This window comes from Notamacropus eugenii, chromosome 3 (genome assembly GCF_028372415.1).
Source record: "Notamacropus eugenii isolate mMacEug1 chromosome 3, mMacEug1.pri_v2, whole genome shotgun sequence".
Lineage (NCBI taxonomy): Eukaryota > Metazoa > Chordata > Mammalia > Diprotodontia > Macropodidae > Notamacropus > Notamacropus eugenii.
The window spans coordinates 382,126,919-382,146,739 of NC_092874.1; the positions used below are offsets into that span (position 1 = coordinate 382,126,919).

Here is a 19,821-nt window from a genome sequence, read left to right on the forward strand (position 1 = left end):
AGGAATAATACTTGTCATTTTTCTGCAGGGCACTCCCTCAGGCCATAAGGATATTACAGGTATAATAATATGAATAATAGCTCACTTTGCTACAGTTCATTTAAATTTACAAAATAGTTTCCTCATCCAAATTTTTTGATCTAGGTAGTGTGTTTACAATCCCCATTTTACAGATGAAGAAGCTGAAACTCAGAAAAGTGAAATGACTTGTCCAGAGAGAGAAGTAGCGTGGGGAATTCAAACCTGTGCCCTCGAACTCCAAAGCCAGTGCTTTTTCAACTATACAACATGCCAGTTTTTTTCTGCTTTGTGAACATGGGACTTTCAAGTGCCTCTCCCCCATATCCTCAACTCCTCTTTTGAGCATAAATGCTTAATCTCTTAAGTAGTTCATCCGTGGATAGTGGGTTGGAGGAACCCACTGAGTTCCTCTTGTCTGGCTTATCAAGCTATCAGGTGTCAAACCTGGTAGGAGTTGTTGAAAAAAATAAAGAGCATTTCCCAGAAATATGACTGTCAAAGAAAGTAAACTGGAATGCTTTTACCCATCCCTTTGTACATGTTAAGGCAGTGATCATTCCTGCCCCTTTTTCTTGAGGCAGCATTGGGCAATGAAAAGCACATTCAACATTATGTTACTTTCCATCTATATCATTCTTTTGGATTCATCTTGCTTTGAGTTGGAATTTATATTTTGCATCTATCTGCTCTATGGAAGTAAGCTTCTTAATGGCAGAGACAATACCTTGCCTTCTTTAGATCCTGCGTGGCCCCTACTGCTATACACGCATATCCAAGAGACACTCAATAAATCATTGTCACATGAATGGGTTGTTGAACTTCTATATTATTGTGACATTTTGGAACCTAGAAACATGAATAAGTTGATGCAACTTGATGTGGCATCTGAGCTAACATAGGACCGTGTAACACAGATGGATTTGTTGACTCCTAAAACAGAGGTTATAAAAGTTAAGCTACAATGTAGAATCTGGCCTTTCTTCTTTTTATTGTCATTGTCACTCAAAGGTGATGGCCTACAACTAGTGCCAAGACTAAAATTTTCAGTTAAGCTCATGGAAATCAATGCTCCAGTGTTATGCTTGGGAATTGGAGAATTTCTGCTAGTAAAATTCAGCCAGAACCAAAGGGGCTGAATTGGGAGCATCCCCAGAATCTGAACATAAGGTCGGAAAAGGTAGGCCATTGAAATGGACTCTAATAAATAACCTGCAGAGAATAAATGTGATTAGCCTTATACCGAAGTCACCTATTCTATAGGTTTGTAATAATGCACCACAGCATTTCCAAATCTACTCATCTAGTGCAGTTATTTCATTGTGCTTAGGCACTATCCTAGGTCCTTATTATTCAACTGATGAGACCCATTGTCTGGCATTGATGATACTTCTTTGACAAGTAAATTCTTTGACAAGATAAGAAGTTGTCTTAGATGCAAATTTGCCTTAGTTATTTGTGGGGTTGTTAATATCACAGAACTCCATTACTAATGGTGAAGTCCATGGCTAATAAGTACTTTTATATGAGCTACATCCTTGGTCTTGAACTATTGAAGAGGGCTATTTGTGGACTCCAGAGGCTACAGAGCTGGAGGGAGAATGATTAAACAGAGAAGATAGCTGTTGAACATAGAAACATGAACTTGACTCCCCAGGGAAAGGCCTTTGCATCTACTTGGCCCCTCTAAGGAACCTCTTCCCCCAGGAGAAGAGGAATGAGGTAGCCCTATAGCCACTGAGGGAATTGTGTGGGCCTCTAGGGAACCACAAAGACCCACAAAAGAGAGGGTAGGGAATGAAGATAGAGAGATAGAAACTTTGGACCATACCAAGTAGTTCTTAGCATAAACAATCTGGATGCAGAGGAGTTTTTGGACCAAGGAGTAACTAGGTACGGAATTATAATGAAGAGCAAATCTTGACCTGGATATTCACTGGGGGCAGTAAGTCATATGGACAGTGAGTGTCCAAGTTAAGGTGACTGATAACCCAAATTTCCAGCTAATGAGCATAGAGCCCCCCAAAATGAGGCCATGCTCAAAAGACCCCCCTACCCCACTCCTCTCATCTTATGTGATTAAGACATTTTCCTCCACTATATCTTCCTTCACTCAGGTGTTGAATGAAGATGTAACGTTTCTCCTTGCCAAGGTCAACCCATCTATATACACCTTTGATCCATCTCCTTCTATATTCTCTAGCATACAGCCCCCACTCACTTCCCTGCTCTTATTAATTTTTTATCTCTCCATATTTCCTTCCCTGCTGCCAATAAGCATGCCCATATCTTGCCTTATCTAGAAAAAAAACTCACTTAATCTGACCATTCCCACTAGCTATTGTCTTATATCTCTCCTGCTCTTTTGGGCTAATATTCTTAAGAAAGCCATGTGCACTCAGGACCTCCTCATCTTCTCTAAACCCTTTGGCAACCTGGCTTCTGATCTCATCACTCAACTGAAACTGCTCAAGGCAAATGTACTGATGGTCTTGGTCTTCTTTCAATTTTCATCCTTCTTGACCTTTCTACAGAATCTGACTCTGTTGATCATATTCTCCTGGGCACTCCTTCCTCTTCCAGTTTCATGACAATGTTCTCTCTTGCTTCTCCTCCTCCCTGTCTGACTGCTCCTTCTTCGGCTTTTTTGCTGGTTCTTAATGTGTGTCATAAATAGTAACTGTGGGTATCCCCTAAAGTTTAATCCTGGATCCTCTTTTCTTTTACTTCTATACTGTTTCACTCATGAGCTCCTATGGATTTGATTCTCATCTCCATGCAAATGATTGATTTCCAGTTCTTTGTATCCAGTCTTAGTTTAACATCATTGACTTAGTTTTACAATTGATCATTGTCTGCTTTCTGGACATCCCAAATTGGTTGTCCCATATTCATCTCAAACTGAACTAGCCCAAAACAGAGCTTTCCGCCTCAAAACCTTTCTCTCATCCAGGTTCACAACTTCATTGCCATCTTCAACTCCTTTGTCTTGATCACTTCAGATAGCTAATCAGCTGTCAGATCTTGTTATTACTTCTCCACCCTGTCTCTCATGTATATTCCTTTCTCTAAATTCATGCAGTCATCACCATATTCAGCTTTCTTACCTGGATTATTGAAATAACCTTCTAATTTATCTCCTTGCATGAATTCTTTTCCAACTCTAATCCATCCTTTACTTAATTATCAAAGCGATTTTTCTAAAGTACAGTTCTGACTGTGTTACTCTCCACATCAATAAACTCCACTGGCTCTCTACTACATCTAGGATCCAATATAAAGTCATATCCTTCTCATTTAAAGATCTTGGTAACCTGGGCCCTGTCTATCTTTGCATTTCTCCTATACTTTATTCTATTGTACCCTAGGATCCTCTGACATTGGCAGACTTGTTCCTCCAAAATAACACTCCATTTCTCATCTCAGTGTCTTTGCATTGGCTGACCCTCAAGGCTGCAATGTCCTCTTTCCTTACCTCTGACTCAACTTTCTTGGCTTCCTTCAAGTCAACTCCTGTCTTACTTTCTGCAGGAGACTTTTCCTGTTCTCTCCAACTTCTAGTGCCTTTGCTCTGAGATTTCCTTCCACTTACTCTGTATGTATCTTGAGTATGCCTAGTGACTTACTTATCGCCTCCATAATTAGACTGTAAGTTTCTTGAGTGCAGAGAGCATGTTTCTGTCTTCCTTTGTATCCCCAGTGCTTAGTACATGTAGTATCACTTGGTGAGTGCTTAATAAATATTTGTTGACTTGATTTCAAAGACCCTTGGGCTAAAGGGGGTTTATATATCAAAAGAAGACCAGATAGAACATTATTATCAGTGTCTTCATGATATCTCTTCAGTGGATCAGGATTGCACAAGGCACGTCAAGGAATGGGAAAGATCTAGGAGGAATTTATGACAGGAGATACATCTTATCTTGGGGATTGGGGGGTGCTTTAGAAACCAAGGGTAGCTAATTTCGGTAAACAACTTGAAAAGTAGCATAGGAATTTAAAGCATGGATATGTACCTGTCATATAGGTAGTTAGTGGAACTAACTCAGTACTACAGCTGTTGTCCCTTATACTACCCTAGGGAGAAAGACATTGTTTCAGGGCTTATCTGTCCTTTACATAGGCATGTCTGAGAAAATAGGGAAGGGCAGAGAGGTTAAGCTGAGGATATCACTTTGGTTAACTTTGTAAGTCAGGGTCTAAATTGCCTAGTCATTTGCTATATAAAACCTCAAAAAACTTGTAGCACACAGTCCAATGCATTAAGATGTTTTCCAGGGATATACATCACTTAGGAAAAACAAACAGAGATGTGCAGGTTAATAAAGGCTAGGCAATCAGACTGCCCTGAGCCAAATTTCATTTCAGTAAGGTTTGGTTTAGTTTTCTGCTCTGTCATCTTCCAACACATGTAGTTCTATAACTATATACAAACAAGGATCCAATAATCAATCAATCAACCAATTAAATTCATGCTTTGTGCCAGGCACCATTAAGGCTTTGGAACTACAAATACAAAAATGAAACAGTCCCAGTCCTCAAGGAATTTACATTCTGTTGTGGGAAACTACATGTAAATATGTACTATTTGCCAAATATATGCAAGATTAATTCAAAGCAATTTTGAAGCAGGAGATACTGGTAGCTGGGGAGATCAGGAAAAACATCATTTGATGGCACTGGAGGAGGCTGTGAAGGAAGGAGTGTATTTTAAGTGTGAGGGACAGTCAGAGCAAAACCATCTGTGAAGAATCAGAAGAAAGTCACTTTTTTTTTTCTGGACCATAGAGTATCTGAAAGGGGGAAATATGTAAGATTGGAAAGATAGTTTGGAAACAGTTGGTGAAAGGATTTAAATGCCATACAGAGGAGTTTGCTTTTGATACCAGAGGTCATAGAGAGACGTGGAATTTTATCGAGCAGGAGAGTGACATGGTCAGACCTTTCCTTGCCTTAGAAAATCACTTTAGAACTTTGTGGACAATGGATAACAATCATGCTAATTACAATAAGTTGAATATATATGATTATTTAAAGTTCACAAAATATTTGGCATAGATTATCTCATTAATTCTCACAATAATTTTGCAAAGTTTGGTGTAGGCATCTCATTTAGTGGATAAAGGAACTAAAGCCCTGAGAGGTCAAGTGACTGGACCAGGGTCACATAGCTAGTAGAGGTCTGAGGCAGGATTTGAACCCAGGTCTCCCAGATTTTAAGTTCACTATTCCATATTCTTTTTCTAGATAGATCTTGTTCAATCTGTCAATTTTAAGGAAGAAGAAATAGAGACCATGAAAAGGGAAAGGATTTACCTAAGGCAACCCAGTTTCAGGATTTGAACTCAAATCCAAAACTTTACCTACTGTATCATGCTGCCTCAAGTACTGCTGGCCCCATAATTTCAGCTCCCTATACTCTCAGGTATATTTCAGGAACCAAATCTGTGCAACTGCTTACAGGACCCTGTTGCTCATGTAGAGTGCTGAGTTTGGAATTAGGAAGTCCTGAATTCAAATCTGTCATCTGATACTAGCTGGACAAGTCCCTTAAACTCTGTTTGCCTCAGTTTCCTCAACTATAAAATGAGGATAAAAATAATACCTACCTCTCAGAGTTGTTGTGTGAATCAAATGAGATGATAATTGTAAAAAGTACTTAGTGTCTGGCACAAAGTAAACAATAGATAAATAATAATTATTACTATTAAATTACTGCTACTACTATTACTACTACTACTACTACTACTACTACTACTACTACTACTACTACTGCCACTACTACTACTGCCACTACTACTACTACCACTATCACTACCACTACCATAACTACAACTACATAAATGCTTATTCTCTTCATTTCTCTTCCATCATTGAACTGACTTAAGCCCCCAAGAAGGGAGAGGAATTATGCCCCAAAGGAGGACTGCATGGAAATTTATTAGCAGTGCTCTTATGACCTATGTCCTAGGTCAGTCTTGTACAAGACCCCTCAGAGGGAAACGAGGCAAAAACAAAACAAAACAAAAACCCAAACAACTTGTGACAAGAGGGTCAAGACATTTTATCTTATCTCTGGGAGCTGTCTAGAGGAGCCAAGAATGAAGGGTGAATGGTAGTGCCTCCCCACTTGGTCCCAGACCTTTCAAAAACAATGCAGGGGCTTGCTTACCTTTTGTAGTCTTCTAAGATCTGCTCTTGATTCATGCTGATTCACAGAAATCCTTACTTGAAATTCTTACTGATTTGTGAGAGGGAGAGATTATAGTCTAGGTAGGGAGACTAAACTAATGCTTATAAAATAATAAGAAAAAGCTAACTCTCAGTCACTAAATGATCAAAGAATAGGCAGTTCTCAAGGGAAGAAATACAAATTATCAATAGCCATAGGAAAAAGATTTCACTAATACTTAGAGAAATGAAAATTAAAGCAGCTTTGGGGTTCTACTTCCCATTCATCAGATTAGTGAAAGAGACAAGAAATGAAATTGTAAATTTCATGAAATTTGAAAATGAAAAGCAAAAATTGGAAGGGTATATGAATGCATTGTTGGTGGGGTTGTGAATTGATCCAGCCATTTGGAAAAGCAAATTTGAAACCAAGCCCCAAAAGTCAATTAACTGTACATATCCGCTGACCTAGCCTACTACCAAGCCTATGTCCCAAAGAGATTAAAGAAAAAGGAAAAGGAGCTATAGGTACAAAAATATTTACAGCAATTCTTTTTGTGGTGACAATGAATTGGAAATGAAAGGCAGTACATATCAATTGGGAAGTGGCTGAACAAATTTTGGCATAGAAGTATAATGAAGTACTATTAGGCTGAAAGAAATTATTAGAAAGATAGCTTTCAGAGAATGCTGCGAAGATTTGCATGAAGTGATTCTGAGTAAAGTGAGCAGAACCAGAACAATTTATACAATAACAACTATGTTGTAAAAACAACTTTGAAAGGCTTAAGAACTCTAATCAATGCAACTCTGACTATGATTCCAAAATACCAGTGAAGGTATACTGCTCACCTTCTGACAAAGGAAGGTACATTTTTCATCTATTCTTTGAGGTGGAAGCGGATCATTATAATTTCACAGTGTTTGGTTTTAGTTTTATGATCTTCTCATTGCCATTGTAGTCAATGTGTACATTGTTCTTCTGGCTCTGCTTTATTTTGCATCAGTTCATAGAAATGTTCCTGTGTTCTGAATTTTTCACACTCATTCTTTCATACAACACAGTAATATTCCATTACATTTTTGTACTGTAATTTGTTTTAGCCATTCTCCAATCAATGAGTATTTACTTTGTTTTTTATCTCTTCATTATAAAAAGGGCTGTATAGGAGCTTTTCTTTCTGTCTTTGCTTCCCTTGAGGCATTTGTCTAGCAGCAGGATCTCTGGTCAAAAAGTAGGAAGGCCTACGTCTTGTAATTGGAGGATATACCAGGTTTTCTTGACACAAAATCTTTTTCTTATTAGCCTCCTACTATCATAAATTTTCAGTCCAAGAACCATTTCTTTGTTCCAAGAATTAAGTCTTTAAGTCTAAGTCAGAATGTTGGTATATTATCCACAGAAGTTACGCATCAACACTTTAGCAAGAATTAGTTTAGCACAATCCTAAAAACAGCTAGGGCAGTTAGGTGGCAGAGTGTCTAGAGTACAGGGCTTGATGTGGAGGCTGAAGACTATGTCATTAGGAAAGAGACACTCCAACTCCACTGGAGTATTCCCTGAGATCCTGAGGGGGAGATGTAGCTGACTTTGCTGTGGGAGAGAAAGGCCAGAGATTATTTGCTAGGGTTTTGTCTGGTCATGACTCCTCTACTCAGAAATTTCAATAGTTCCCTATTGGCTACTGAACAATATTCTTTGTTAGGCATTCCACTCTTTCCATAATGTAATACAACTTTGTTGCTTCAATCACATTTCCCTCTTTCTGCGCTGTGCTTCTGCCAAAGAAAACTACTAATTATTAAATGAGCATACCTTATATAGCCTTCAACATCCTCCCGTCCTCTCTTCACTTGAATTCATCTTCCTGAGTTCAAATCTGGCCTCAGACACTTACTAACTGTGTGACGCTGGGCAAATCACTTAACCTCTGCTTGTTTAGTTTCCTCAACTGTAAAATGGGAATAACAACATTATCTATTTCACATGGTGGTTGTGAGGATCAAATGTCTAATATCTGTAAAGTGCTTAGCATATTGTCTGGCACATAGTAGGATCTATCTAAATACTTATTCCCTTCTGTTCCTTAGTGGAGTATAAACTCCATAGGTAAAGGAAAATATATATCACCTAAGTTTTATAACTCCCCCAGTACCTAACAGTTGCTTTGCATGCATCAGTTGTTTCATAAGTGTTTGTTGAATTGAACTGAGTGGAATTAAACTCTGTTAATCTTTATTGAATTATATACCAATACCTACTTTTTAATGCGTGGCTTCCTTGGGTAGATGGCCGCATAGAGAGGATGGTTGCTATGGATAACTCAATATTATTAACTGGATGTTTGCCTTTATTTTTGCACTTAGAGACCTCACAAGGTACCATGTGCCTTTTAAAATCCAGACTAATTAAGAAATAAATTAATTAAACATATAAAGAAATTGATTTAAAGAGCAAAGAAGATGGGTGAAGGATTAATTAAAGTGGAACATTGACAAAGGGCTGATGGGACTCCTAACTTAGTTCTGACATCTGCTGCAAAACAGAAGTTATGGAGAACATAATTAAATTAATCTTTCTCAAGGAGTTGTTACCATGGTTGCTCTTTATGGAGCTGCTTCCTCTGTAGTACAAGAAACCCTCTGGATTTGAGGATTTAGAATTTTGATTTTGAACATTTGAGTTGAGAGGTCTAGGGACCATATCATATGGGAATCAGGTGGAAGAGCTAGAGATATTTAATTAGGAGAAGTAAAGGTTTTGAAAGGCATGATAGCTGAATTCAAATACACTAACCCAATGACTTTTTTTCTCCTCTATTTTTCCAGATCCGTGATACTCCATCCCCACCCTCTTTGAGTGCCAGGTAATTGGGATGTTTTGTGACTGGCATTGAGAGATGCTGGGGAAGATTCCTTGTACAGATTTTATCTATGGGGGAGCAGCTGGGAAGGAGAGAGATCAAAATTTCATAACACTATTTAGGGACCTCAGAGGGTAGGCTGATTGTTGGAGCATGACAAAACGTGGGGCTTTGGTGAAGAGAGAATGAAAGATGAGTTATTGATTGTTGTGGAGAGTAGGTGAATTCTAGGAAGGAGTGGAAGGTGCCAGACTGTAGCTATAGATGTCAATACCTAGCTGATTAGGATAAGATCCAAGAGATCCCTTAGTTAAGATAGAGTATATTAACCTTCGTTTATATGACAGTTTACCAATTTCTGAAGAACTTTTAAAATATATTATCTAATTTGAACCAAATTTGTCTCAAAAGTAATATATTATTAGCTCCATTACAGGTAAGGAATCTGAGACCAGGTATAGTGACTTGCCCAAGGACCCAGAGCAATCTTTCATATATATAAATATATATTCACACATATATACATATATGTATGTATATACATATGTGTATATGTATGTATATATATAGTATATGTACATGTATGTATACGTATATATATATTTTTTTGGGGGGGAATTAGCTCATAGAATGTTTATAACTTTCAAAATTTTTACCACACTCTCCAATTTCTAAGAGGTAAAGTATTTTATGGTACTTATAGATTGAAGTATCCCTCCCATTGGTGGTTGTCTTTATTTTAATTTTCATAATCTTAAACTTTATGTATTCATTGAGGACAGGACTGATTTGCATGGCTCTTATAGGAACTAAGAAAGGGCTCATGATGATAGGTTTGGCAGATGTTATAGAATCTTAGGAACTTCACTGTTGAAGGAAAGGGAACAATACTCAAAACCCAATAACATGCCCTGTCTCATTTGTGTCTTCTTCTTCTTCTCCTTCTCTTTCTTCTCCTCCTCCTCCTTATTCTCCATTATCTTTTCCTTCTCCTTCTTCTTCTCCTTCTACTTTCTTCTTCTCCTTTTTCTTCTCCTCCTACTCTTTCTCCTCCTCCTCCTCCTTCTTCTTCTTCCTCTTCTCTTTCTCCTCCTTCTTCCTTCTTCTTTTCCCTCTTCTTCTTCTTCTCCTGCTCATCTTCCTCCTCCTCCTCCTTCTGCTTTATCTTCTCCTTCTTTTTCTTCTTCTCCTCCTTCTTTTTCTTCTCCTCTTTTTTCTTCTCCTCCTTCTCTTCCTCCTTCTCCTCCTTCCTTTTCTCCTCCTCCTCCTTCTCTTTCTTCTTCTCCTCCTCCTTCTCTTTCTTCTTCTTCTTCCTCTTCTTCCTCCTTCTCCTTCTTCTTTATCTTCTCCTTCTCCTTTTTTCCCTCTTTCTTCTTCCTCTTCCTCTTCTTCTTCTTCTTCATCTCCTCATGGTTTCTAGGGCCACATTCAGTTCATATTAAACATTCAAATCATTCCCAATTGTATTAATTTATGTTTTTTTATGGTTAGTTGACCCAATAGTGGTTAATCTATTTTGTTAAATTTTTCATAGAACCAAAGGTAGGTTCTATTGCTTAATTCTCTTGCTTTTATCTTTTATTTTGCTTCATTTCAAAGACAGGTTTTTATTGGTATCTTTTGTTTTTACATTACCTAGATTTGTTAGCTTGGTATTTCTCCCCTCTTTCCTCCAAGAGAGACATCCCTTAAAACAAAAAGAAAAAGGAAGAGAAATAAAATCAACAAAACCAATCAATAATGTACTTTGAAAAAAATCTGACATTATATAAAATGTTTCACATTCATGTATTCCCTAATTTTTAAAAATATCTGTCCTTTTAATGTTTCTTTTTTCGTACTTGCTTTTAGCTTGTAACTTTGTTCCGTTTTAAAATTCTTTAGATCAAGATTTAATTAATTGCATTTTTTTCATGCTTGTCATTTAGAGAAATAACTTCTGCTAAATACTGCATTGGTAATAGCTGGTAAGTGTTGATATATGTTAAATTTATTTCTTAATTGCTTATAAAAAATTCCGTTCCGGATTTCTTCCCTAACTCAGACATAATTAAAAAGCATTTCAGAGCTTCCATACAAACAGTAAATGTCTCTGTGTATGCATTAAACATATTTTGGACCCAGGTTTATACATCCACATATATACATATATAGGAAAAACATGTTATTTATAGCATACTATACACCGGAATATATTTTGAATACTTTATGTATGTACATATTTGTAAATGTATGTGTATGTATATATATGAATATATGCTAGGTATATAATTCAAAATAATATCTTATTTCCATAGATCAGATCTCCCTTCCCAAACAGTGCAATAGTTATTTATTTCCTTTGCAATAATGTCCTCATCCTCCTCCATTCTAGTAAAATGACACTAGAATTAGTGGCATATGGGGTGCCAGCTTATAATTGTCTGGGGAGAGCCATTAAGTTTTCAGTGTGAGCATTGGCAAATGCTGCAAATCAGGGCTTGATTTATTATTTTGTTGATTGTCTAGACTTAATAAAAGAATGGAGAGAATATTAGTAATACTGATTAAATTAAAAAGTGTGTTGGGAGTGTGTTTTTCCTCCAGAGAACTGATTGTTAAGCATTTACCAGCACATTCCTGCTTAGAATCCTTATAAGGTCTAATTACAAAGGAAGTCAATTATATTGAAGTACATTTTATCAACAGGTGCAGTTAGGTGGCACAATAGACAGAGTGAGGAAGACTCATGCTCATGAGTTCAAATCCATCCTCAGACACTTACTAGCTTTGTGACATTGGACAAGACATTTAAACCTGTTTGCTTCAGTTTGTCATTTGTGAGAATGAGCTGGAGAAGGAAATGGTAAACCACTGTAGTATTTTTGCCAAGAAAACCCCAAATAGGATCACAAAGACTGTAAACAGCATTTATCAATACACACACATCCACATGTGTGTATGTACAAAATCTCCAACAAGTTCACATACCCCAGGTTAGGAACCCTGGACTAGAGTGATGCCAAATACAGGAGGTAGGGAAGTGAAGGCTTAGGGAAGCTGGCAGTAGCTTAGCTGTGGAGGTCTGAGCATTTCCCTTTCATCACCCATGTACTTCTAGGAAAGGCAGTTAGGTGCTTGAGTACCATGACTGAGTTCTTCTGCACATCTGTGTAGTGCATGGCTGTGTTGTGCTCGGGGTCTGGGGCAGAGAAGAAAGGAACAGAAAGGAGCAATGACACTTTCTGCTGATTCTACCTGAGGCTGATTATGTATCTCACCTTCCATATTTGGGCTCAATGTCCTATCACTAAAGAAGATTGTGCAGTGAGTGGCCTTGGGACAGCTGTTTATTCTATTTCACACTTTCTGCTGTCAACTGCTTTATCAAATGGTTAAGGATTGCTGTCATTGTATCTTGTACTAAATGGAGATACTAATATCTGAATCTTTGAAGTAGTATGGAGTGTTGAGATTAACCTAGGTTCAAATATTGCCTTTGACTCGTACTGACTGTGTGACCTTGGACAAGTCCCTTTTCTTTTTAGTGCTACAGGATACCCTCCAAGTATATGAACTGCAGAAATTGCAGAATTGCTGATCCATTGGTGATGGGGATTTTCCTTACTGGGATCACCCTACACGAATGAAATTACAGGGGATTCCTCCACCCCCAAAAAGGCTTCTCCTCATAGTGTTGTTATAAATATTGTAGTTTGTTGTTCAGTTATTTTTCAGTTGTTTCTGACTCTTTATGACTTCATTTGGGGTTTTCTAGGCAAAGGCTTTGGAGTGATTTATCATTTCCTTCTCCAGCTCACTTTACAGATAAAGAAAGGTCACATAGCTGGGAGGTATCTGAGCCTGGATTTGAACTGATGAAGATGAATATTCCTGAGTTCAAGCCCAGTGCTCTATCTACTTGTACCACCTATCTGCCTAAAATATTTATAAATTAACATTATATAATTATGAATATTAAATAAGAGTAAAAACTTGGAGACAGTTACAAGTAGGTGGCTGGGGTATGGGACTTAGAGTCAGGAAGACCAGAGTTCAAATATTTCTTTAGGCACTGACTAGCTGGGCAACTCACTTCACCATTATTTGCGTCAGTTTCTCCATCTTTAAGATGACATAACAATAACCCCTACCTGACAGAGTTATTGTGAGGATCGAATGAGGCAACATGTATAAACACTTTGTAAACTTTGAAGATCAGCATAAGTACTACTTCTACTACTATTAAAAGATAATAATTATATATTATTATTATAATTAATAATTATTATTAAAAGATAATATATATATAAAATGGTTTGAAAACCTTAAAATACTATTTTTTTCCCTCCAGCATGATGTAAGATTTTTAAGGGCAGTGGCTAGTTTTTCTTTGTCCTCATCACTCTAGGGTATAGCACAATTTCTTAAATAGGATCCTAATAAATATTGGATTTAAATGGACTGGATTATTATTGTCATTCTGGAGCAGCTAGGTGTCCTAGTGGGTAGAGTGCTGGACCTGGAGTCAGCATGGCTCATCTTCTGGAGTTTAAAACTAGTCTTAGACACTAACTAGCTGTGTGGGCCTGTGCAAGTCACTTCATTCTGATTACCTCAATTTCCTCAAATGTAAAATGAGTGGGAGGAGGAAATGGCAAACCACTCCAGTGTCTTTGCCAAGAAAATCTCAAATAGGTCATGAGGAGTTGGACATGACTGAACAACATTATTGTTATATTAATGATGATGAAGTATGAAAGATCCTAAATTAGTTTTCTAGCTACAGACCAAAGTCCTTAATGCTTAAAAATAGTTACACATATTCGAAATCAACTGCTGCTCCTCCTCATTCTCCTTCCTTTGTTCTACTCCTTCCACCTTCTCCCTGGCTTCTAGCCACTGAGGCTGGCTGTGCTAAGACTTCCTAAGGGACTGAGATGTCTTATTGGTTTACAGTATTGTTTGGATTAAAAAGTACTGCTCTATAACCTCCCCCTATTTTTTAAACTTAATGTCTTCTCATTTTAAGGTTATTCTTGCTACTGACTTATTTTTATAAGAGAGATAAGTTCATTTTAATCTAATGTTGTAATGGAGTAATTTGTACTCTCTTACATCACCTTATCTTTGTTCTTGTCCCTATTTTTAAAAACTATATAATTTCTAAAGTGGATTTTAAATTCTACTTATCTTGGTGCTAGATAGGAAAGTAAACATATTCTGCCCATCTTTATCTAGATATACTATATTTTAAATAAATTTAAACTTCTCTGCAAAAGAGCTCTACCTAGAACACAGGATCTGTAGAGGCTTTCTTCATTTCAAGATCTTTTCCTACCCTTCCCTGCTGTCATTAATTGACAAAGATGCTTTTATGAAAGAGATGAGGGAGATATTTTCACATCAGCATCTTTATTTTCCCCAGAGTATCAAAAGCTTTTTTTTTTTTTTGTTATCACTCCAAACTGGAAAAAAAGTCTTATAAAAGAACAGAAAATAGTGTTCATCTCTTTTCCAAGTTAACCTCAAATCAAAACAACCAATGTGTAGAACTGGGTCTTTGATTTTGTTTTGTTACTGTTAAATGTAATAACTGTCTGCAGTTTTCCTGATATATCAGAATGTTTAATAATTGTCAAGGATGTAGAACTTCATCCAATGCATCAATCAAACAAGCAAAGAAACATTTATGCATCCTTCATTTTCTGAATTGTTGGTAACCTGTGCATATTTTCCACAGATGATTTTACCTTCTTGTATTACAAGGTCAAGCTCACTCATGTTCACTGTGATGACAGTACCTTTCGTAATAACATCTAAAGCTGTAGATAGTGAGGATGAGAGATTCTTCACATCAAGTATGGGTAGGCAAGAAGTGGCTTTAAGTTCAGGATGTTAAGAGCCTTCATGAAATGCAAGCACATTGACCTAATAAATCTTTCATATTTCTGTGGTTTTTGAGTAAAAACCACACCCAACAAAGTTCCAAAGCCTTCTTCTTTCACTTTCCCCTATGAATAACTTTGGTTTTTGCCTGGGCACAAACTTTGGGCAAGGGCACTCCCCATTTACCAGCTATCTCTTTTCGTTTCTGTTTAATCATGTTGGAAAGGACTTCGGCTTGGGATTTTCCCTCTGTCCAGCAGATATGTAGACACTGCTAACTGGGGAGTTTTATCATTCTTTCACATGATATTTCTCTTTTCTTGAACCTTAACAATCTTTTTCATTTGAATTTTCTCAGCATGGCTTGATTACGGTAGAGTTTAACCTTTAGACCAATCATTTTCTTTGCTTTCTTTGAATGTTCATGAGCCTCTTGGCTTTTCTTCTTTCTCTTTTTCTCACGGTAATCCATACCATTTTTGGTGTAACTCTATGTATTCATTTTGTGGCATGGCTCACACCAGCATCTTAATTAGAACCACAGCCTGGTTTTCTACCAGCTTTCATCTATTTGTTGCTTCCCATGTCCTATGGCTAGAAAATTCCTATATCCTAAGATGCAATTGACTGCCCAGAACTTCTGGGTTTATATAGACCAACTTTAATCTGGGAGGAAAGTTTCTTTGACTCATATTCTCCCACAGAGTGTTTCCTAGAAGCATGAGAGTATAACTAATTGATAACTTATCAAGGCCAGAACATGGATGGCAAAGAAACTTTTCCCCCTTTATAAACTGAGACGTTGTCAATGTCAGAAGAAAGTAGGGAACAATGTGGACCCAAGCCAATGCCTTGGACAAAAACATTTCCCATTTCTCTGATATCCCCCTAGCACTCTGTTCCTATCCTCCTCTGAGGTTCTCATTCCACTCTGCCTTCCGAATTGCTTCTCTTGCCCACAAATTCCACTTTGTTCTGTCTCTTTTTCTTTACTTCATTTTTTGCTGCTCACTAAAACTTGGCTTTTTTCCTGAAGACGTCCTATCTCTTGGCACTATCTCCCAACCTGGTTATTCTGTCTTTCATAACAGAGCTGCTCGCCAGAGGGTAGATCTATTGCCAGGACCATCTTAGTTCAGGTTCAATGTAGGGATGAAATTAGGCACTTGAAAGTCATTGAACATTTAACTCAAAGATATTGTTTTTACTCCTAACATAGTAAAGATAGACAAGAAGGATACGATGGCCCTTGGGTTTTCTGGTCAAGAGTATACTTATTTCCATATGAAAATGTGTATGGTCTGCAGGGCAGGTTAAGGTGGTTCCTATGGGCTTCAGAAATTCAAGTCTGAGGGTCTCTGAGGACTTTTTAATGCTCTCAGTTGATCAAGAGGTTGCATTAAGGAATCCCAGGCCAATCAGGTGCCAGGACAGCTTGTCTTTTTTTAGGTAAAGCCTCCCCATTTTATGGGTAAGAGAAAAGAAAATGCAACAGGGAAACTTATCTTATTACCTGACTTCACCCTACTCCAAAACACAAAAAAGGCCCTTCTCTTTCTAAACTTCCTCTTCATCTTAACTTTTATCAAGGATTTTTCAATACCTCCCTGTTGTCCCAGTCTGTCCATTTTCCATCTTCACTTTTTGTCCCTCAGTCTTACTCCTACAGTCAATTAATAAAGTACTGGGCCATGGTTGGTTGTTGTCCTTCGTTTTCTAAGAGGACCAAAATGACATCACCATGATAAATTGAAATTTCAGTGTGTCCAACTGTGGCTGATCAGATCAATACAAGCTTGGAATACTCTACAACAGGTTGGGCACAGATAGTCTGTGAATATTTGGGGTGGATATCCCAAATTTATGCATCTTACATTTACTTTGTGCTAGCTCAGTTCTTCTTTGCTCACAGAGCACAGGACGCTTTCTGATGTGGGCACGTCATGCTATGCAGTCTTGTGCCAGTGTGTCGCATGTTGCACAGTCAAATCCAAAGTTCTTGAGAGAGACCTTGAGTGTCCTTGTATTGCTCTCTCTGACCACCATGTGATCACCTGCCTCATGTGAGTTCTCTATAAAATAGTCTTTTTGCCAAGCGAACATTTTGTATTTGAACAATGTGGTCAGCCCATCAGAGTTGCGCTCTCTGAAGCATAGTTTGAATGCTTGGCAGTTCAGCTCGAGCAAGGACTTCAGTGTCTGGTACCTTATCCTGCCAGGTGATCCTCAGAATCTTCCTAAGACAGTTCAAATGGAAGCAATTTAGTTTCCTGGCATGGTGCTGGTAGACTGTCCATGTTTTACAAGCATACAACAATGAGGTCAACACAACAAGTCTGTAGACCTTTAGTTTGATAGTCAGTCTAATACCTCTTCTCTCTCACACTTTCCTTCAGAGCCCCCCAAACATTGATCTAGCTCTGGAAATGTGTGAATCAACCTCATTGTCAATGTGTACATCCCTGGAAAGCACACTACCAAGGTAAGTGAACTTTTCCAAAACATTCAAAACTTGTTGTAACTGATGGTTCCACATATGGATAGCGTGGTGGTGGCTGATGGAGCATCTGTGTTTTTTTGGTGTTAATTATTAGGCCAAAATTATCACAGGCGGCAGAGAATTTATCCATACTTTGGTGCATCCTATCTGCAGAGGCTGCATTGAGTACATAATTATCTGCAAACAGAAAATCATGCTCCAACACTTCCTCCACTTTGGTCTTGGCTTGTAGCCTTTTCAAATTGAAGAACTTACTATCAGTACGGTAGTTGACCTTGATGCTGTGTTCATCCTCATTGAAAGTATTTGACAACATGGCTGAAAACATCATGCTAAAAAGCATGGGAGCAAGCACACAGCCCTATTTCATTCCATTGGTGACAGGGAAGGCATGAGAGCATTGTCCACTATCCAGAACCCAGGCAAACATGTCATCATGAAATTGATATACAATACTGATAAACTTCTCCAGGCAACCAAATTTTGACATAATTTTCCATAAACTTTCATGATTAACAGTGTCAAAGAACTTGACCAGATCTACAAACGTTGTGTACAGACCTCTGTTCTGCTCTTGGCATTTCTCCTGGAGTTGTCAGACAGCAAACACCATATTGACTGTTCCTCAGCCCTTTCTGAAGCCATACTCTATGTGAGAAGGAGATAGTGTAGTAGAATGTTATACCTAGAGACAGGATGATCTGGGTTCAAATCCTGCCTCAAATACTTCTAGCTGTGTGACCCTGGACAAGTCACTTAACCTAATCTGTTAGTTTCCTCATCCTATAAAATGGGGATAATCATAGTACCTACTTCACAGGTTGTTGTGAAGATTAAGTCAGATAACATATGTAAAGATCTTTGCAAAACTTTTCTGTATGTAAATGTGAACCCTTGAGTTACAGAATTTTTTTTTAAAAATTTATTTATTTATTTAACTTTTAACATTCATTTTCACAAAATTTTGGGTTCCAAATTTTCTCCCCTTTTGTCCCCTCCCCCCACCCCCAAACCCCAAGCATTCTAATTGCCCCTGTCTGCCAATCTGCCCTCCCTCCCTCCCCACCCCTTCCCTTTGGAAGGCAAGCAATTCAATATAGGCCAAATCTGTGTAGTTTTGCAAATGACTTCCATAATAGTAGTGTTGTGTAAGAACTAATTGTATTTCCCTCCATCCTGTCCTGTCCCCCATTACTTCTGTTCTCTCTTTTGATCCTGTCCCTCCCCATGAGTATTGACCTCAAATTGCTCCCTCCTCCCCATGCTCTCCCTTCCATCATTCCCCCCACCCTGCTTATCCCCTTATCCCCCACTTTCCTGTATTGTAAGATAGGTTTTCATACCAAAATGAGTGTGCATTTTATTCCTTCCTTTAGTGCAATGTGATGAGAGTAAACTTCACATTTTTCTCTTACCTACCCTCTTTATCCCTCCACTAATAAGTCTTTTGCTTGCCTCTTTTATGAGAGATAATTTGCCCCATTCCATTTCTCCCTTTCTCCTCCCAATATATTTCTCTCTCACTGCTTGATTTCATTTTTTAAAGATATGATCCCATCATCTTCAATTCACTCTGTGCACTCTGTCTCTATGTGTGTGTGCATGTGTGTGCGTGTAATCCCACCCAGTACCCAGATACTGAATAGTTTCAAGAGTTACAAACATTGTCTTTCCATGCAGGAATGTAAACAGTTCAACTTTAGTAAAGTCCCTTATGACTTCTCTTTGCTATTAACTTTTTCATGCTTCTCTTCATTCTTGTGTTTGAAAGTCAAATTTTCTTTTCAGCTCTGGTCTTTTCATCAAGAATGCTTGAAAGTCCTCTATTTCATTGAAAGACCAATTTTTCCCCTGAAGTATTATACTCAGTTTTTCTGGGTAGGTGATTCTTGGTTTTAGTCTTAGTTCCTTTGACTTCTGGAATATCCTATTCCACGCCCTTCGATCCCTTAATGTGGAAGCTGCTAGATCTTGTGTTATCCTGATTGCATTTCCATAATACTTGAATTGTTTCTTTCTAGCTGCTTGCAATATTTTCTCCTTGACCTGGGAACTCTGGAATTTGGTCACAATGTTCCTAGGAGTTTCTCTTTTTGGATCTCTTTCAGGCGGTGATCTGTGGATTCCTTGAATACTTATTTTGCCCTCTGGTTCTAGAATCTCAGGGTAGTTTTCCTTGATAATTTCATGAAAGATGATGTCTAGGCTCTTTTTTTGATCATGGCTTTCAGGTAGTCCCATAATTTTTAAATTGTCTCTCCTGGATCTATTTTCCAGGTCAGTTGTTTTTCCAATGAGATATTTCACATTGTCTTCCATTTTTTCATTCTTTTGGTTTTGTTTTGTGATTTCTTGGTTTCTCATAAAGTCATTAGCCTCCATCTGATCCATTCTAATTTT

The 19,821-nt window shown here is 37.9% G+C and overlaps 1 pseudogene; it reads right to left on the reverse strand.

Annotated features, from left to right (window-relative positions):
• Positions 1-14,702: 14,702 nt before the first annotated feature.
• On the reverse strand, positions 14,703-15,433 carry LOC140531691 (ribosome biogenesis protein NSA2 homolog pseudogene; annotated as a pseudogene).
• Between the last annotated feature and the right edge of the window lie 4,388 nt (positions 15,434-19,821).